At 51.0% G+C, this 15,193-nt stretch overlaps 1 protein-coding gene across 1 annotated transcript in view; it reads right to left on the bottom strand.

Annotated features, from left to right (window-relative positions):
* The window catches only part of PEMT (phosphatidylethanolamine N-methyltransferase), a 127,864-nt gene that overhangs the window by 111,891 nt on the left and 780 nt on the right, over positions 1–15,193 (bottom strand). The window lies entirely within an intron of this gene.

The raw sequence follows: 15,193 nt of genomic DNA, 5'->3' as shown, positions 1-15,193 counted from the left end.
ACTGTCACAATTGTAAAGGTAGAAGTTTTGTAACAAAAAAGGGGGAGTGGTTAATCTTACAGTCCAGAAACAGAGGACCCTAGGACCATCAAGAGATAAGCTTACAAGCAGAATGTGGGACCTTATCCAGAGAGAAAGTAGCAACGCCAGAGATGGGGGCATGGAGAAGGGAAGTAGCTGAGGACTCTGGATTCTTGGACTAAGAAGAGAAGGGTCTAAGAGCTGGTGGCCAGGAGGAAGACTTGCAGAATGTGCCCTTTGGAGATGTAAATTATTATATATGCCTCAGTGGTTTTTTTGTTTGTTTTTTAAAAAGCTAAAGTGGATAGAGAGAAATACTATTAACTGATGGTACATGGAGGGGATTATAATCATTGCAATGAAAACAAGGTGTATGATTTGTTGAATATAAAACTGATGATATGCCCTGTAAAATTTCACTCAATCCACAATAAAAACCTTAAATTAAAATAAATAAATAATAAAAATTATCAACAAAAAAAGAAACATATCTGAGCAAGAACCATAGCTAGGTGAAGGATGAAAAGATTGGGGGTGCATGGTAGGAGCTGGAAATGGCAGCAGGCTACACTTCTGGTCCAGAGCCAGGACAGACAGTGTGGCCAGAACAAGGGAGAGCTGAGGAGCCAACCTTGGGGAGAGACCCATTGTCCTTAGATCAGAGGGTTCACTGAGAGGGAGCCTGTAAGAAGGTGGTCAGGGCTTAGGTCTGGAGACTAGCCAGAATTCCCAAGACAGGGCCTGGTGCCTTGGTGAGGAGGAGGGAAGAGAGACCCACAGAGCACAGGCCAGGCTGTGATGAGGACGAGGAGGGAGATGGACACATAGAGCACAGGCCAGGCTGTGATGAGGACGAGGAGGGAGATGGACACATAGAGCACAGGCCAGGCTGTGTGATGAGGAGGAGGACAGATGGACACACGGAGCACAGGCCAGGCTGTGATCTTACTGCTCATGGGCCTTGGACTCTCCCAGTTGCCCAATCCCATGAATGACCCCTGCCACCCAGTAGAGCCCTATTTCTCTCAGGGCCCAGAGCACAAAGGTTGGGGAGAAAAGCAGTGTCTGAGCGGAACTGGTACCAACAGCCAAAAGTACTGGGTGAGTCTAATAGGAAAAACAAAGGCCTGGGTGGTTCAATAGGTTATGTTTTGGACTACTACCTGAAAGGTTAGCAGTTCAAACTTCGTAAGATGCACCGCCGGACAGACTTGCCTCTGAAAGGTCACAGCCTTGAACTCTGCAGTAATTCTAGTCTGCACACATGCGGTGGCCGTGAGTCAGAATTAACTCAACACCAATTAACAATAACAAGTCACCATGCTCAGCAGCAAGTCCTGGCTTCCCTACTTGCAAAACACTCTCCAGGGTTAATGTTAACATGCTTGGCTGTCTTTTGAATCTTGGTTTCCCCTGCCTACCATTGTAAAATAGACACTTGAGCAGGGGAGAAACGAATAGCCAGAAAGCTTGTAAGTCCGTCTTCAGCCTATAACTGATTGGAATACCTAAAGGGGACTAGAAGTTGCCCAGCGAGAGGCTTCCTGAGGAGCCTTTACATTGCATAAGACCATAGGTGGAATCCAGAACCCCATCCAGAATCATCTGAGGTAGGAAATTTCCACTGGAAAGGACGAGTAGACCAGCCTGGAATGGATAAAAGAACAGAAGATACTTCGTGAAAGTAAAACTGGCTGGAAAAATCTGAAACAATAATGGCAGTCTAACTGATTACTACAAGAACAAGTAAGCTGTTCACTCAGGAGTCATCAAGGCAAGTGGTTGGGACCCCTCAGAGCACACTCCCTTTCCAAGACTAACACTCAAGGGGAATACATGAGCAGGCAGGTGGTCTGGCTGGTGACCATGTTGATCACCGATAGGGGAAAGAGGGGGAAAAACAGCAATGAAGTTGCGAGCTAAGTCTGACCACATTCAATATACCCCTGTGAACCCAGGTGGAGACCTGGATGGCTAGCAGTATGGCAAGACATGGGGATTCCTGGGCCCAGAGGCAGTGACATGGCCACAGAGGTGTAGAGCAGAAAGTGAAGTGTCCAGCTTGAGATGCACAAGAACACCTACACTTGCAGTAGTATCCACTTGACCTGGCTTCGATGGCTGGACGATCAGAACTCCACTAGAAGAAGAAAGTAGAGGGGGGAAAGAGTAACCCGCTACACTTTGATGAACTTACCTATACTTATGAATGTAGTAGCTCAAAAAAAGGGAACAAATCTTTACAGCGAGGATCACTCCCACCCCCTCAAGTACACAGGGTTGACAGGGATAGGCATCTTAGACTGTGGCTACCCAAAATGGGGCGCTATAAAGGCAAGAAGTGACTGGCTTACAAGCATTCAAGAGGGAGCCTAGTTCCAGACAGGACGGGGGAAGGTAGAATCTCCATTGAACAATTTCCAATCCTTTGGGACTGGGCTGGTGAAAGGAAATGGAGATAAGACTCTTACGGTACAATAGTGAGTAATTGCCATCAGGACTGACTGTGAGGGTCGGAAATGTAGAGGTAGATGTTTTTTGACAAACATTGGGGAGTGATTAATTTTGCAGCCCAGGAGCTGCCTCGCCCTTGTTTTCCCTTCTGTCTACAATCTTTCCTGCTACTTCCCTAGGTCTTGGGGACAACTCCAAGGCCAGCAGTGCCAGCATGAATCCAACCATCACACACCTACTCAAGAGGAGCGTGCACAGGCACAGTGCTGGGAGTGGGCAGGACCAAGTGAGAAGTGCAGAAAGCAGGACCCTACCCAGAGAGGCAGTGACACCTGGGATGGAGACAGAGATGATGATGTGGACAGATGGAGTGGCTACGGACACTGAACTCAGGGAGGGAGAGGGCCTGTATGCTGACGGCCTGGGGAGGGCGGGCCTGTGGGGTTTACCCTTTGGTTATTTGATGATGCATGGAGGTTTCATTGCAACGAAACAAAATACAATAGGATGAACGTAAAACTGATATTCTTTCATGTAAACCTCACAATAAAAACTTATTAAAACAACAACAACACTCCCCAGGTCTGCTCGTAGCCCTCCAACTGCCACCCTGGCAGGGCTGGTTACAGCAGCACAGCCTGCAAGAGGCCAGGGTGAGACAGCACATGTCTGTCTGATTCAAAACCTTCCAGTGTTGCGTGCCAGAGCATGGGCTATGCATTGCCCCTTCAGAGCAAGGGGAGACAGAAAGGGAGGGAGGGAGGGAGGGCCAACTTCTGAGGAAGCCTGAGCATCAGACACTAAGCCGAGACTTTCTTTACAGGTCTCACATGATGCTCAGCATCCTGCCTATCAGGTAAATACCATCAAGCCTGCTTTACAGAAAAGGACATTGAGGCTGACAGAAACTGAATTGCTCAAAGGAGGGCAGAACCAGGGTTGAAACCCATGGGTTTACCTCAGGCCAGGACTTGGCCCTTCACAGGAAACCTGACGTGGTGGAGAGGCTGATTAACTCATAAGTCCCAGGTGTTAGGTTCCACTACATGCTCTTCAGGCCTCCACAGGAGAATCCTCCTCAGAGAGGCCAAAAGGCATCTGGGGCTGAGATGAAAGGTGGGAAGGGAGAGGGGAGAGAGAAGTGTGCAGGCCAAGAGAGTTTCCTACAACCTGGGGGACCCAGCCACTCCCTCCCCAGCACCAAGCCCAAAGAACTCAGCAAGTCCTAGACCGTCGTTACCTGGGCACTTTCACCTCTTTCACTACTATTGTAAGCTTTGCACTGCCCACTGCCCCTGGCCTGAATGACCCCAATCAACTGGTGGCTCTTGAATCCCCTCCACCTAGTCTCTTACTGTTTTAATCCTGCACTCTGCCCTCCGTCCCCCGCCCCTCCTGGCTTACCTCACGTGGCCTCCACGCAGACCCTGCACTGTGGTTGGGAGCTGCTCGTCCTCTCCTGGAAGGGCCTGCTCCCAGGGCCTTGTCACCTGCTGAGTCCCAGAGCCTGGCACAAGTCAGGGATGTGGTGGCAATGTCACCTCGCCCTTGTTTTCCCTTCTGTCTACAATCTTCCCTGCTACTTCCCTAGGTCTTGGGGACAACTCCAAGGCCAGCAGAACCAGCATGCATCCAACCATCACACACCTACTCAAGAGGAGCGTGCACAGGCACAGTGCTGGGAGTGGGCAGGACCAAGGAACCACCTAAGGCTGCACTGACCAGTCTCCCCATGTGCCTGGCACCGTGCTGCCTGCCGATCACTCATCCACTGCACCTTCTTAAGCCAAGAAGAGGCAACTTTCACTGACCCCAGTTTATAAATGGGAAAACCCAAGCATGAGGCTTAGTTAAGGAGCTTGCCTCAAGTCTGCCCTGGATGGTCAGACGCTCCTCTGCCTGGAGCCCCACCCCCAGACAGGACACATGGGACAGCAAATTACAGAAGCACCCAAAGTGGGTTGGTAGCCAGAGGCAATGTGGGCCCTGAAAATGCTGGGAGGACAACAGCATTTGTTGAGATTGCCCGAGCCACACAGCTATTCCTTCTCTCTTCCAATCTGCGCAGCTATCCAACTCTGTCCATTTTACACATGAGGAAAAAGACCCAAAGAAGTCAGAATTCTGGCCTGGGTTCTTCAGCCAACAGGTGTCAGGATATGGGACAAGCCTGTGTGCTCAGACCAAGGATGGCCAAGGACCGAGAAGGGCTCCATGGAGCTCACGGGGTGTGTTCAGTGCTCCAGAGCCACCCCACATGGCCATGTGCCATGGAGCCCACAGCAAGCGTCATAAGCAGTCCCAACACTGACACAAGCAGCATACCCTGCCAGGAGGGGACTCCAGACTAGAAAAGGGTGGGCCAGGGCATGGCATACTGCTGCCTGGGGCTGCTCCCACTCTTCCCAAGCATGAGACAGCTGGGCCCCACTAGACAGGGAGAAAATGCTCAAGAGTGGAAGCTCCGCGGCTAGGCCAAGCTTGCGCTCACCACGGGATGACCCAGGCAAGCCCAGCAACCTTTGTACTCAGAGGTGCTTCTGTGAAATCTAAGGGCCGGACCAAGAAACTCCCAAGTTGCCTTTCAAATCAAATGCCTTCTATTCGGCATGCGCGGTGTGCCAGAAACATGGCAGCTATGGGGAACACAGCAGCAGCACTGATACTAAATATTATTATTTCTGTATTTGTTATTGCCATAGTCATAGTTTCACAGCCACATCATCTATGGGGCACCCCCTGAGCTCGGTGATTCACCTTTGCAACCACGGGCTTTCTGTCCCTTCTAAATAGGCTGCCAGTCATTGGTCCCACGCTCTGTGGGGGCAGGAAAGACACACCTGAGAACACATAATGCCAACAGTCAGTAGCCCACCGTCAGCCAACCCCATGCTATGGTCCACAGCAGCCCGACTCAGCCTGGCAGCCAGTCTAGCCACATGCAGAACTTTCCCCTGACAAGAGCAGACTTCTCAGTAACAGAGAAATCTGCGTGTTACCCACTTATCCTCAGAAGCACCAGTGTCCCTGCAATATAAGGGAAAGCAGCCTCATGTTGGCGCTAGTGTTTGTGACAACTGCCCATCATGACCAGGTCAGCTGGACTGAGATGCCAAGAGGCCTTCTCTGAGCTGAGCAGGACTTAGGACACTCTGAGGTATTGACCAGGGTACCCCACTGCCTCTCTACCTCTTCCCCACCAATATACCACTCTCCTTAAGAACCCCGTCTGCTGAGGACACGCTGTCCTCGCTGTGAAACACTGCCATCTACCAACCCATTCCACTCACCCCACTTCCCTACACCAGGGACTTCCTGAGCCTTGTTCATACTCGTTCTTTTAAGCAGAAAAATGCTTATTCCTGAACTCTTGAAAATCTTAATGTCGGCATGTTCTCCCTGTAGGAATCCTCTACCCCACTACAAGAATCCCTTTTTTTTCTGAATACAGCTTCTCCCCTTGCTTTTTATTTTGACACCAGCCACTATTCTTTGAGGGCAGATGGGCGACTAATATCACCGAGGCCCCAGCCTGGGTCAGAAATACTATTCCTAATGTAAACCTCCCCTCACAGTAACCTGACGCCACTCATTTAGGAGGACCAATGAGCTGGGAGAACGAGGCCTTCTCGTTCCCAGGAGAAGCCCTGGCTTCATCCAGCCCAGGGCAGAAGCTGGGGTCTGACAGGCTGAGGCTTGACACCACTCCCCATATACCCTCTGCCCACGCACGCCTCAGCCTTCTGGGAGCATACCAGCTCCAGAATGATGGAAGGTTCTCATATCTAACCTACACAGGGCCTGAGAGGCCATCCAGAGGAGATCTCAGACAGCAGCCTTTCCATACTCCAGACACTCTCCCCCGAGACTGCACAGTTTGTAACTTTTTATTGTGAACTGTGTGAAGGTTTACAGAGCAGGTCATCAGTTTTACAATCGGTAAATCATGATTGCAACCTCCTCCCCGTAAAATCAGTGATCCTACTTCCTCCCTGGGATTCTGGTTTCCATTCCATCTGCCTCCCCAACCCTTCTGAAGTTTGTCCTTAGGTAAATAATGTTTTTTCCTATCTTGAATGGTTAACCATTCCATGATGAACATACTCACTAGTGCTTGGCTGAGCACTGGCCCATGAGGGGAGACCTGAAGAGTGACATAGGACCCTAGTCTTGTAGGTCTCTTTCTGACCAGTAAGCCTGCTCTGTTTTTGTGGTTCTGAATTTTATTGCACATTTTCTCCCATTCTATCAAGGACCTCCTATCTCCTGTGAGCCCTTTCAGAGCCGTTGGTAGTGGTAGCCAGATGCCATCGAGTTCTTCTGGTTTCAGGGTCCTGGAGACTGATGTTCATGTGGTCCAACAAACAGTTCATTGGACTAACTGGTTCCAAGTGTCTTCAATTGTCATCACTCTTGTTTCCTCTGCACAGGGAAAGAGCAATAGTTGCACCCTAGATTAGATGTCCACTCTTGAAAGAGCCTCTAAGCCTGGATATCTCACACACAGCTGAGTCCTGAGGGATGCTTTGGACTGAGGTCAGTTTGAGCGCAATCCTGACCTGCTCATCCCACAGCTCCACACCAGGGCTAGAGGCTGCACTGTGTCTGTACCACGGAGTGGATGTGGGAACCAAGCAAGATCCAGCATCCAGCACTTTGCTCTGTCCTCGGAATGAATGGAGACCAGAAATCAGACACTTAAGCCCAAGAAAAGCAGGATTTCATCCAGCACTTCTCCCAGATTCTCAAGGATGAGATGGAACACCCGGAGACAGGAGATGCTGTTGCCAAGCTCAGGAAGGTCCTAGAGTACAATGTCCTTGGGGGCAAGTACACCGAGGTTTGACGGTACTAGCTGGGTTCCAAGAGCTGGGAGAGCCAAGGAAGCAGGACACTGATAGTCTTCAGCGGGCCCTGACCATGGGCTGCTGTGTGGAGCTGCTCTAAGTGTTTTTCCTGGTATTAGACGACATTATGGATGTGTGCTTTACCCAACCAGGGCAGCCCTGCTGGTACCAGAAGCCAGGCATAGATCTTGATACCATCAATGACTCCATACTGCTGGAAGCGTGTATCTACTGCCTGCTGAAGCTGTACTGCCGGGAGCAGCCCTGTTATCTGAATCGGATTGAGCTCTTCTTGCAGAGTTCCTATCAGACTGAGACTGGACAGACCCTGGACCTCATCACTCTGCTGGGACTACAAGGAGCTGAACTCCCCACTACCTACTGACTAGGCTGTACGTGGCTAACTATGCTGCCTGCAGTTCAGTGTGGGACTCTGTCTGAAGGACGGGTTCTTGGGGGCAGTGTCGGACCCTTGGCACACCCACCCTGTCTGCACAAAGGAGCTGCGTCCCACCAGCCAAAACAAGCAGGCAACCCTGGAAAATACACAAACCAGAGTGAGAAGTGTGGGGTGGGGGAGGTAGCGAGAGTCTGTCCAGGCACAGTGGCCCACTGGGGTTGTTTCTATGCCCTTGCTAGGCCTGTTGGCAGAGGCTGCTGGTACTGTGTAGGGGCCAACAAAAAAGGACACCAGATTCTGAAAGCTTTTGTAGGGAAATTTCACAGGTTTCAGTTCCCAGTGTGGTCTGAGCTCTAGGCATTCATAATCCCCACTTCCATGAGGGTCTCCGGGTCCTCCATCCCTCTCCAACTGGACTGACTGCTCAGCCATGACCACCCCACCTCCTACCACAGACCCACTGCAAACAGGCTCTCTAGACCTGGACTAGAGCCCCCTTTTAATAAACGACTGAAGTGGTCATCTCAGGGTCCACTGGTGACAGAAGCAAGTCCTTCCCTATCTTCACACCTGGCTACACCCTACCTTGGGCAGGACAGTACTTGATCATCTCCTCCTATCTAAGGGAAGAAAGGGAGCAGGAAGAAGAACATCCAATAAGCTGAACTCTGAGACTCGGCAGGGACACCTGGTGATCCCAGAGAACCTGACCACGGCCACAGGCCCACTCATCACTCCTGGGGAGGGGGTCACCGACTTTACGACACACCCCAATGCCATGGCAATGTTCTGGGTGCGAGTTTCTGGGCTAAATGAAAGCACTTGGCCTGGGAGCGAAGTTACAACAGTGTGCACCTTCTGCCTCAACACCCCACCAACTCCCTCTGGCAGCCTCGCAGCTATTAAAAAACAAACCAGGCACAGGCTACATACACTTCCAGACTCAAGATGAGGCAACTGCCCAAGTTGGGTGGGACAGATGCCAGCTGGTTCTGCTCAGACTAAAGCCCTCCCATGGGCTGTCTTGGAACATTCCTGCAAACAGCAGACATACACTGCTCAGTAGTCCGTCTGCTGGCCCCAAAACTTGGGCTATGGTGACCACGCTCGTCACCGATAACGGGAAGTGAGGGGAAAACAGCAATGAAGCTGCGAGCTAAGCCCTGCAATGTTCAACAGACTCCTGTGGACCTGGGTAGAGACCTGGTTGGCCAGCAGTGTGGCAAGACCTGGGGACTCTTGGGCCCAGAGTCAGTGACACAGTTACAGAGGACTAGAGTGGAGAGTGAAGTATCCAGCTGATAAGAAGAGAGGGCATATGCACAAGAACACCAATACTTGAAGATTATACCCACTTGACCTGACTTCAATGACTAGATGATCAGAGCTCAACCAGAAGAAAGAAGATGAAAAAAAAAAAGAGTAATCTGAAACAATTTGATGAACCTGACCTACACTTATGGATTCAGTAGCTCAAAAGAGGGAACAAATCCTTACAGCAAGGATCATTCCCACCTTTCTCCATCACAGAGTAGACAGGGATGGGCAACTTGGACATTGGCTACCCAAAAGGGGGGGGGGGGGGGGCCTACAAAGGCAAGAAGTGACTGGCTTATAAGCTTTCAAGAGGGAACTTAGATTCAGAGGGCCTGGAGGAAGGTAGAATCTCCACTGAGTAGTATTCCAATCTGTCTAGATAGGGCTGATGAAATGAAATGTGATGGGTCTCTAGTGATACAATAGTGAATAATTGTTATCAGGACTGATTGTGAGGGTTGGAAATGTAAAGGTAGACGTTTGTAGCAAGGAGGGGAGTGATTAACTTTTCAGTCTAGGAGCGGAGGTCCCTGGGACCATCAAGGGAGAAGAGCGGAGAGGGGACCCTACCCAGAGAAGCAGTGATGCCTGAGATGGAGGCAGAGACCATGATGTGAAGAGATGGAGCAGCTGGAGACTTTAGACCCAGAGAGGGAGAGGGGCTGTGTGCTGACGACTGGGGGGAGGGAGGGGACAGGCTTGTAGTGCATACCCTTTGGTTGGTTGATGATGCATGGAGGGGATTGTAAACATGGCAATGAAACGATAGGGTGAATGTAAAACTGATGTTCTCCCATGTAAACTATCACATAATTCACAATAAAACATTAATAAATAAATAAATACAGTTCTGGAGTTCCTTGAGAATATTTTTACAAACCATGCATGAAGGGTTTCTGTGCAATTAGACAGACTGCTAAAGTCAAGTAAAAATGGAGCCCTTGACCAGCACCCTCCACGGTTGTAATAATCCAATTCAATAAACCATAAAGCCTCATGGATGGATTGGTATCAGAGTTCAAACCACCACAATCAGTAACTGGAGAGATTTACATCACTGAGAGGGGCCAGCAGAATGCTTATCTTATTGGAGCATTTTAAGCATTTCTTCTTCACTTCCTGAAAACGTCTGCATACCTGGAAGGCCCTTGATGGTTATCAGATTTTTCCCTTACAAAGATTGTATACACAGCCTAATAAAAACCTGGACTTGGGAAAAAACAAACAAACAAACAAACAACTTGGGCTAGAAGGCTAGTGGATACCCAGACACACCCAGACAGCTAAGTTTCTAAAAGTAGAAGAGAGGCGCTCATAGAACCTGGCTTACTCCCCAGTGCCCACGCCTGCCTAAAACCCACCTCCAGCAGATGTGAGTCAGGGTCTGAGGGACTTCTTCCATGGGACCTGAATCCATGCACCCCCACTTTCTCCCCCCACACATTTCCCTTCCTTTGGTCTGCTCCACCTGGGCCCCGCCAGTTCACCACTTGCCCTCATCCACCATCTGTGTACAGACTTCAGAGACACTTCCAGGAGCTGTCAAATCCTGACACCTTCGACTTCCAATCTTGTGCTCCCAGAAGGTCACAGAGTGAGCTCCCACAACACCAGAGCCTAGTGAGGCCTCAGTTAAGATCCTAAATTTCAGACACAGCCAGAGTAGGAAGTAGAGGGAAGAGAGGCAGGCCTGTGCCTGGCCGACCTAACAGGAACCACAAAAGGAGCTCTGGTAGTGCAGTGGTTATGAGTCAGCTGCTAACCTCAAGGTTGTTGTTGTTGTTGTTGTTATGTGCCATGGAGTCAGTTCCGACTCATTAGCAGTTAGAAATTACCAGCAGTTTCCCAGGAGAAAGATGAAGCTTTCAGCTCTTGTAAACCTTTACAGCCTTGGAAATCCTACGCAGGGTCGGTACGAGTCGGAACTGACTCCACGGCACACCACCACCACCACAGATGTCATGTGGGACTCTGAGCACAGAAGGACAGGGGTCACATATGCCCAGAAGCCTCTCTGTCCATGCCTCTCCTCACATGTCCTCTCCTAGCCCACAGCGCCACCTGCTGTCCTGCATCCAGGGTTCTAGACCAGTGCCTGCAGACTAGGATGGGCTGGTGTGCTGGGGACAGAGGGATTCTGGAGGTGCCAGACTTCAGGGCTAAAACCAGGCAAGTCTGGGGAAACCAAGCAGTTGGTTGTCCTAATACAGACACGGGACCCCCTGCCCCAAGACTGCCCTATACACAGGCAGGGCTGAGACTGAGGGTTCTGGTCGGAGACTGGTTTGGCTGGGAGGATTGGGGTATCCATCAGCACTGCTGTATCGACTGCACTTACTCCAGAGTAACTGCTTTCAGAGAGACCCACCTGAGCCCTGGGGCCCTGCCCAGGAGGAACTGACTGACACCTGAACTCTGCAGGATGGCCTGACAGACTAGAAAAGAAACAGCCCAAGCAAAGGCACAGAACTGAGGGAAGACAGAGTGGCTATGGGAGAGAGAGCAGAGTTTAGCTAACAGCAGAGCACAGCCCTGGTCCTGGTCCCCTTTACACCTGTCTGTGTGCTGGCAAGAGTGCTGTGCTCTTTTGAGCATTCCAGCATGAGAGATAAACAAGATTGTCACTCTCTCCAAACCCACCCAGTTCAGTCACAAACTCCCAACAAGCTGTCCCAATCAGCTTCCAAACATGTCTTCAAGAGTTAAGATCCCAGGCATGTGAACCATCCACTCTGTAAACAATGAGAGAGAGAGAGAGAGAGAGCACAAGGCCACTATTAGAACACCCTCGACCTGACCCAGCTTCCTCTCTGCGCCAGAGAGATAGGCATTGCACAGAGCTGCCCTATCATCTGGACTGAGATGCTATTTAAAAGTACTGCTTAGTTAGGTCTGCTTTGCTTTTCAGCACATCAGGGCCTGCACATGCCAAGTTACAAATATAGATCCCAGAGGCCATGTCAAAAGAGTGGTGAAGAACTGGCTGACCCAAGTAAGGCTGGCCAGAGTAAATATTTACTAAGCCTCACTTGTATGAGGAGGCAGCGCTGAGCACCGAGGTCACAGCAGTGAGGAAGTCGACCTTCTCCCTGCACTCCACACAGGAATGGTAGGTGAGCAGGCACCAGACTTGGTGTGTGGGACACAGGATGAGCTGTGCTGGGGTTGGGAGGCAGTGTCCAGGGCTCACGGAGGCACACAAGAAGCAAGCTGCTGCGCTCAGACCAGCAGTTCTCAGCACCACAGCGTGATCATGGTACCAGGTCCATTTTCAGACCATCACAACCATGTGGGTACTACTGACATCTAGTGGGGAGAGACCAGAGATGCAGCTGGACCTACAGTGCACAGGACAGACCCGGATGTTAGTAGAGCTGCGCACAAGGCAGGGTATAGGGGGGGCCTGTGAGAACATGGAGGGCAGCCTGACCAGATGTGGAGGTCCCGGCTGAGGACAGATCAAACCTCAGGGAAGGGACAACTAAAGCACAAAGTGGGGAGGAGGTAGCTGACAAAGGCACCTTATCCCAGACAATGGGGTGTGGGGCCTGACTCTGCCTGGGGCAGGGCCCTGGGCTACCTGGCCTGGGAGACTGGGATCAGAGAAGGAAGGAAGGAAGGCTGTGCAAAAGCTCATCAGTGCCTCCAAAGAGAGGGAGGGACACAGGCAGAAGCAGGGTGACCCCGGACCTCTGCAATGGGCACCTGGGGCGAGGGGTGGTGGCAGAGAAGGGGAAGCACTTCAGGAGACCCTGGGAGAGTTTCTTTCTGGATGTGGGGGTATGTGCTGGGCCTAGAGACACCCCAGTGAAGCCAAAAGAACCTTGATCAAATGTTGGGGCTCCTTCTTCCTGAGCTCTGGCCACACCTGAACTGGACATTGACTCTGTCCTAGGAGAGCAGAGGCCACTTGCTGGCTCCACACCTGACATATAGGACTTCCGTCAGGCAACAGGACAGGAAAAGGAGCCACAGCAAGAGAACAAAAGCTCAGTGTGGAAGTTCCTAGAAAGGGCAGTGACCCAAATCCAAAACCAAGTGCATGGCCATCAAGTTGATTATCAACTCATATCAACATTACAGGGCAGATTACAACTGTCCCATAGGGTTTCCAAGGCTGAGAGTCCCTGTCCCCTCACTGACTCTCACCAGCCAACCACTTAATCCCAGAAGCGTCAGCCAACCCACCTTGCCTCAGAACACCCCACAGTCAGCCCACTTCCCTCACCCCCACTGAGGCCATCCAAGTCCCAGCCAGGGTGCCTTTTGTAGCCTGTATTAACCCCAGAAGAAAGGCTGATTGTCATGCAGCAGTTCTGAGGGGCAGTGGGCATTAGCCCAGAGCTGGGCAGGGCAGAGCCAGGGCACACAGTTCTGAAACTAGTTTTTCCTGCCAATCCTCTGCCACCCCCGCCCAGCAGCAGCCCATAAACCAGGTTTGGGTAAGTCTTCTCATTCAGAAACAACTCTGAGGAGCTCTCTGTCTCTCCCACTAATGACCACAAACTGTTCCAATGAATAATTTTCTCCAAAATGAAGCAAATAAAATACTTAGGACCAAAAATAACTTTCGGCAAACACACAGCTCTGGAACTGCCTATGCCGCGGACACTCAGCTGTTCTGGAAATCTCTATGGGTCAAAAGCATGGCTTTAAAATAACTATGAAAATGCATGCTAGTAAGGGTCAGCCAGAAAATAACCAAGAGGGACTTGTGCATAAAAGTGTCCCCAGGACCCACTGTGGCTTTGGCACATCAAACTGCCCTTTAAGAAGGGTTGGCCAGCAGGTAAATGGCCACTGTGGACTTCGGAGGGTGGCTGGTGCTGGGGTCCCTGAGGCTTCTTCAGCACAGCCTCTGGAGCCAGAACCTCTTGGTGGGAGAGGGAACCATACATGCTCCACACTGAGCCCCATCAGGACTAGGGTCCCTTCTAGCAGGCCAGCAGCTGTTTGGTTTCTTCATTTCTTGCTGCTGTAATAAACAATCACAAACTCAAAAGAATAGAAACTCATTCTCTCACAGTTCTGGGGGTAAGAAGTGTGAAATCCTATCACTGAGCCAAAATCCAGGTGTCGGCTAGGTCCTGCTCCCTCTACGTGCTCTGGGGGAGAAGCCCTGCTTGCCTCTTATGGCATTCCTTGACTTGTGGCCCTATCCCTCCATTCTCTGTTTCCATCTTCATATTTCCTCTTTGTATATGTGCATGTGTAAACTCCCTCAACCTCTTTCTTATACTACACAAACATGCCACTGAATTTACGGTTCCCCGATAGTGCAGGACTGTCTCCCTGGCTCAAGATCCTTACTACATCATACCTGCAAAGACTTTTTTGCCATATAAGAACACATTCACAAGTCCCAGTAAGTAAGTGGTGGGTATCTTTTGGGGCCTGTCTCACCAGCGTGGTTGGGGAGCCCAGAGAGTAGGCTGGTGTGAGGGAGGGAGGGAGGAGCCCTGGTGGCACTGTGGTTAAGCTAACGGAAGGATCGGCAGCCAGTCCAGACTTGCACAGGACAAAGATGGCGCAGTTAGCGTCTGTGAAGATTACCGTCTCAGAAACCCTCCTCTGTGCGACTGAGGCTGTAGGAGTCGGCACCAACTTGAGGGCAATGGGTTTGTTTCGGGAAAATATGAGGGGAGGAGGAAGGAGGGCCTGCTCAGCAGCAGAATGCATGGGAGAAGGGCAGCCCTGTGGACGTGTGAAGAAGGCTTGTAGGGCAAAGCACTCCATCCCAAACATGTGAATCCCACTGACCTCAATTCGTCATCGATTCAGCCCAGGCAGGCGTGGCCTATCCTCACCCACTCACCCCCCCCTTGAAGCCAGCAGTGCGCCCTGTCCTCTTGTTCCCCTGGCTGGCCCGTTGGCCATGAAGCAGGGCCAGCGTGTTCAGACAGGTGGGACCACTCATGGAACACAAGCCTATGAGAAGGAAGCAGCCCCTGCTTGCCCCGACCTACCCACCAGCCATGTCCACCTCAGTTATAAGTCCAATTAAAAACCCCGTCCTGTTCTGTCCCCTAGGCCAAGGGTCCTTTAAATGAAACTAGGCAGGAACAGTTCACGGCTGATACTGCTGCTCTCTGCCTTCTCTTCAGGTTTCCCTCAAGGACGATCACAGGGCATCTGGCAGGCTCCATGCAGCTCC

This window comes from Chrysochloris asiatica, unplaced genomic scaffold (genome assembly GCF_000296735.1).
Source record: "Chrysochloris asiatica unplaced genomic scaffold, ChrAsi1.0 scaffold00331, whole genome shotgun sequence".
NCBI classification, from domain to species: Eukaryota; Metazoa; Chordata; class Mammalia; order Afrosoricida; family Chrysochloridae; genus Chrysochloris; species Chrysochloris asiatica.
This window is presented reverse-complemented; position numbering and strand designations above follow the sequence as displayed.